This window comes from Cololabis saira, chromosome 13 (genome assembly GCF_033807715.1).
Source record: "Cololabis saira isolate AMF1-May2022 chromosome 13, fColSai1.1, whole genome shotgun sequence".
Classification (NCBI taxonomy): domain Eukaryota; kingdom Metazoa; phylum Chordata; class Actinopteri; order Beloniformes; family Belonidae; genus Cololabis; species Cololabis saira.
In genome coordinates, this window is record NC_084599.1 from 5842317 (window position 1) to 5848357 (window position 6041).

Below are 6041 nucleotides of genomic sequence, written 5' to 3' on the forward strand. Positions count from 1 at the left end.
GGAAGCCTCGAAGGGTCATTCTCTTCTTCTTCCTCGACTTTGACGGCGATGAGCAAACAGGTCTGTGGTGGCTCAGCTCCCCCTACTGGTGGGAGGTGATAGATAGATTAGATAGATAGATAGATAGATAGATAGATAGATAGATAGATAGATAGATAGATAGATAGATAGATAGATAGATAGATAGATAGATAGATAGATAGATAGATAGATACACTGCATTTGCAGAAATATTTTCTCCTAATATTGTTTTCAAATGTGCCAAATAAAAATAAATAAAGAAAATACATATTTTTTTAATTCTTTCTCGATATCAGTTTAAAGCAGCACAACGTAACTTTCAGCTTTTCTGAGTTTGGCGGCATCTTTTGGACAAAAGCGGTATTGTTTTACCAGAAAGAAACCTACGTTTCCCATGAGCACCAGCGCGTACTGCCGGAAAACCCCTGTCCCGTCGCTGCATTTGTTTTGATGAGAGAAGACGGGACGCTTTTCTGTTTCACCAAGTGAACAGACGGAACGCAAAAAAAAAAGATGTTAAACTGCTGGAAAGGAACTGGAATTTACCGGGATACCTTAAACAAGGAAGCCAGGGAGCGGTATATGGAGAAAATAATGATTATTAATTATTATTAATTATAATAATAATTAATCCCTACTGAAGAGCCATGTGTTTCAATAAATTTGTATAATAGTACAACATACAGCACATGTTTTATATCCCTCTTACTTCTCTTTTCTTTTTTTTGACTGCTATATTATGCTGAAGAGGCTCCGAGGCGTGATTATTTTTGTTTTCCTCGTGAGAATATAGAGTTAATATTTTTTCCTCAACAAACTAGTTTTTGTCTGAAGATTGGGGTTAATTGCACCGCAGAGAGCTGGCCAGCAATTGCGTTTAGCTGGAGAAGTGGGGAATAAAACCCGTGTTTTGATCCGACACGGCGACACGCACCGTACGTTGCGTGTCGCCGCGTACCCTACGCCGTAAGTCTGCGTCGATTTAACGCAGAACCATAATTCAGGCTTTACTGTGTGGAAGGTGTTTGGTCGTTACAGCCACGATCCAAAGCGAGCCGACGAGTCTTTCACTCTTTTACTTTGTTATATCAGATACTTGGTCTCCGTGGTTCTGCCTCCGAGCAGGAAACCATTGAAAAGTTAAACCATTAGGATCTTTTCCCCACGTCTGTTGTGTGGAGCTGCTGCAGCCGTAACGCAGCAACAGGTTCTGCGGAGCTGCGCTCCACGCCCCGCCCATTTTCGTCTCGACTGCGAATCGGGAAGGAGGGGGAAGTGACGTATGCCGTAAAGCAGTCAAAGTCGTAACGATTTGTAGTTTTTTAGTGTGGCAGGGTTCCTACCATGCTGCTCAAAGTTACATAGTGCCAGTGAAGGAGATACAGACCCCCCCAGACCACGACACAGGGGTCATTAAACCTGTTGGAAGTTGATGCACCATCACAATGATGATGATGAAATATTATATTAAGGTGGAAAAGTTACGTAGTGTCGCTTTAACAGAAAACATGAAATAATGTGCTGTCAAAATGTTGTTTTTTGTGGTTAATCGGGTATAGGTCAGAGTCTGTCTGTCAGACTAAAACAGTCTGCTCTGATAACTTAACGCACTTCAGCCTTTCTTTTCTGCTTTCCGGTTGGCGGATCAATAGCAGCGTGGTGTCCCTGCTTCAACTACATCTCCACAAACCTGTGGGCCGGGAAGGAGCAACATCTGGTCCATTTACAGAGATGAATAGTAGATTGTTCAGTGTGGACACATTCATTCTGTTTGTGCCTTCTGTAAGAACGTGGTTCATGGCACTGAAACCTCTCTCACACTCGGCTGTGGACACGGGGAGTGGAGACAGCAGTGAGAGCTTTGCTCTCTCCTATGACACCGTGACACTTTAACTCATGAACTCCTTCAGGAGTCTGGGTCAGTTTGCGACCTCAACAGCAAGAGTTTGTGTATGGCGAGAAGTTTTTCATCGCCGTAGAGGATGCGCTCGTCTTCATCAGATGGCCAGTTTGATGGATTTAGAGCAGCAGCGGCGGCAGAGATAACCCCGCTGTCATTCAGCCTGAGTTCAATGTTGTCAGCCAGGGAGACAAAACATCGCTCGTGAAACACCTCTGCCTTGCAACGACCCCCATCACCTGGCTGAGAGACACTGACCCCCTAGAATGTGGAAGATTGTTCAAATTCCTCCCTCATGCATTTTGTGTTCACACCCCATCAAAATGCCCAGATAAGCTGAACACAAGGGCATCTGATCTGAGAAGCAAGATCAATACAAAGATGGATGGCTTAAGCCTCTTACCAAGGGTTCATGTTTCATGCTTCTAAAAGTCTGCTAGAAAGGGGGGGCTTGGACTTGCTAAAGACCTTCTTGAAGTCATGGTAGTCAGCAGGCACGCCCACCAGGTCAGGGGCTGAAGTGGAGCAGGACAGAGGCTGGGGGGGGCGAGGGCCTGCTTCAGGCAGACTCAATGACCACCTCTTGGAAGCATAAAAAAGTTTATTTAATATTTCTGAGTTTTTTTTTTAAATAAGTGCAGTTTCCATTAATGGATTTCTTTTTCGATATCTGGTTTTGCGCAAACCTAGGACTAATGGAAATGCACTTACTGATGTCCATACCAGATCGACTAAACCACGGGCACTGGCTTTGTTAACCAGCAGGATGTCAGTGGAAAGCTTTACTATTGTTGGCTAAAGAAAAAATTAGATAGGAAGAGTTGACTCATTGTAAACTCAAGTTACTGCCTGTCTAAGAGTTTAAGAGCCCAATATGACATACTAGAAACATTGCATTTCTTTCAAAAATGCAGGTGTGAATGCTGAGAGCTGAATGGTTGCAAGATTATTCTGAATACTGTTGACTAAAAACTGAGGAAACTGCTTAACTCATTTTTCAACTCATAGTTCATATAGACTGAAAGCACCAATTCAATTCAATTGTATTTGTTTAGCGTCTATTACAACAGAAGTTGTCTCTAGGATCTTTCCAGGGACCAGAACATGACCCCCGAGCATTAATTACATAAACATAAACACTGGCAAGTAAAAACTCCCATAGTGGGAGAAAAACCTTAAACCAAACAGTGGCAAGAAAAACTCCCCTTTAGGAGGGAAGAAACCTGGACCAGGACCTGGATCATAAGGGGGTAGAAACCTGGACCAGGACCTGGATCATAAGGGGGGACCTTCCTGCCGGAATCCAGCTAAGGGAGTGGGGGGGGGGCTACAGATCAGGGTGTCAGCAGGCAGCTACAGTACCAGACATCCATGCAGATAGGTGGAAGCAAGCAGTGGGTTGATCAGAGGGGGGGGGGGCTTCAGGTCAGCATGCAGCTCCTGAAGCTCTGGCCTGCAAACATGCACAGAATAGAAAAGGAGGGGGGGGGGGGGGGGGGGGTGGGGGGGGGGGTGGGGGGGGGCAGAACAGCACAACAAACTACAAGAACAACGGACAACAATGATGGTTATGAGATACTTATAATTAATAACTGAGAAAGGAAAGAGAAGGAGGGATGATGGGCACCGCTTAGTGGATCATGTGGGTGTCCCCCTGCAGCATACCACCAGTGGAAGGAAGGGTAGTTGAATGGGTGTTTAACATTTTACAGTTTTTTTTTCAATGTTTTGCTGCAGGGGTGTCCAATTCCTGTATTTTGGGGCATTTTCCGACTCTCCAAGACAGAGAGAGAGAAGACAAGGGAGCCGCTCACAGCTAAATCACCAGTGGTAGCGTAAAAAGTTTCCTTACCTCCTTACTAACCCAGACAGACAAGTTAGTATCCTGGTCATCAGGCCACTGGGTGGAGAACACCCCCGCCAACCCCACCCCCCCCTCTAAACATGAGCTACTGTTACTGCAACAAACATGGACTACGGGTCTCCCACAATGTCCACCGTGTGAAGGAGCCAAACACATGCATTCTCCTCCCGTTAACTGAGAAAAACTGCTGGTATATTTGTTTTACATCCAGTCTCTCCTGGTGGCATAGAGCAGCATTGTTGAATCTCATTTGAGTTGACCTTAGCCATGTTTTTAGTCTTCTGAGAGCACTGAAGCTTCTTTCAGCCTTAGCCGGGGCTACTGGGACGACTAAATGCATCCTTTTTTTTTTTTTTTTAATTTTTATCCCGGTTTTTTACCCATTTTATCACCAAGTGCTCCTACCTAACAGTCCTGGGCATTGCCATCCTCTACCAAACCCAGGAGGGCCCTGCACTGAGCTCAGGTCTCCTTCTTAACCTGAGGAGTGAGCAGGCCGCATCTTTTCACCAGACAGGGTGGGGCTTCTCCGGCCGGACGTAGTGCGTGGAAGGATCACGTTATTCCGGCCGGATCCTCCCCACCCCATCTGGCGCCCCGGTTGGCCAGAGGGGGCATGTGTAGCCCAGGACTGCTGCATGTTTTTGTGAGGGTAGCTCACATCAGCTACCAAGGGAACACGGGGAGAACATGCAAACTCCACACAGAAAGATCCTTTCACCCCACCCAGGGTGTGGTGCTGAAGTCATGGGGGAACTAACACGCACTTCAGCACCCACAGCGTCCGGCGGGAATCGAACCCAGGACCTGTGAGACAGCTGCACTACCTGCTGTGCCACCGTGCCCCTTCGACTAAATGCATCCTGACAAAGCTTTCGACTTGATCAGACCCCTCACCTCCATTGGCATTTCCCTCATGATAGTAGCCACTTCTGTACTAGATGTAGAGCTATATTTGGATGTGAACATGGCTAGCTGAACCTTTAGACTCTGCCTGTTAATTTCTGGGTACTGATCAACAACACCATCCACCTCTCCAGTGAGCAGAATTTCTGCTGGTTTCTGCAAGACACCTAGATCTGTCTGGTTGAACCTCTCCTGAAACTGAACATCAACACTACCCAGCACTTTGTAAAACTCTGCTCAGGTGACTTGGGAGAGTGCTGGCCAGCCCCGCCAGTCGCCACATTGTTTTTTTTTTTTTTTAAAGATTTTTTTGGGCTCTAGTGGCCCTTTATTGAAGATGCAGACTTGAAAGGGGTAGAGAGAGAGAACGGGGGAGACACGCAGCAAAGGTGCGCGGGCTGGATTCGAACCCGCGACCGCTGCAGGAGGAGGACTGTAGCCTCAGTATATGAGCCGCCGCTTAACCCGCTGCGCCACCGAGCGGCCCAGTCACCACATTGTTTTGGTGGCCGTCTCCAGTGAGGAATCTGAATGGGCTCAATACCAAGGGACTCCACCATTTTCACAGCTTTATCGAACATCTGATGGAATCTTTTTTAATTTCTTTTCAACTGTAGGGTGGATCTGACTCATTCTATTGAGCCTGTCATTCCTGCAATAGTTGCAAAATATCGCCGAGCTGTTGCTCAACAGTTTCCTTCTTCACCCCCGCCCACACCTCCAGGCTGATAACCGATAAAGACTTGTTTTTCTTTGAGTTACTGTAACACAACTTGATTTCCAAGGAAATTGTTTTTTTTTTGGGTATAAAAAAATCTCCCTTTACTTAATAAATACTGAATGTGTTTACAAACTAAACAGCTAGCTAGCCATTATTACTTTATTGTTTTTAAACAACTGTCAGCATAAATATTAATGGTCCATATGAAATTTGGCAAAACCTTAAATCCACACATATATGCATTTGATCTTGTAGCAGATGCTTTTATTTTAGTTTTTATGGCTTATCTCCATATCACCCTCATGGGGAAAATTCAAGTTTCAAATAGCTGAAAAATACATTTAATCATAAAGAGAGAGATTAGTAAAATTGATTTAACAAAGGAATATGAAAATACAAGAACCAATTTGAGTATATGAAAATATATGTGGTAAATTCCATTTGGAGAGAAGAGTGTAGTCATAAAGTGAGGGTAGAGTAGTGCAGGTGTGAGTGAGTGCAGTCTGCAGGGAGAGTCTGTGGTCTCGGTTGGTGTTTCCTCTAGAAAACTGCTCACACCTGGAGACATGGAGCTGCTGCCTGTTGCTATGCTGGTGTGTGCACTGCATTGTGGGTAATGTAGTGTGAAG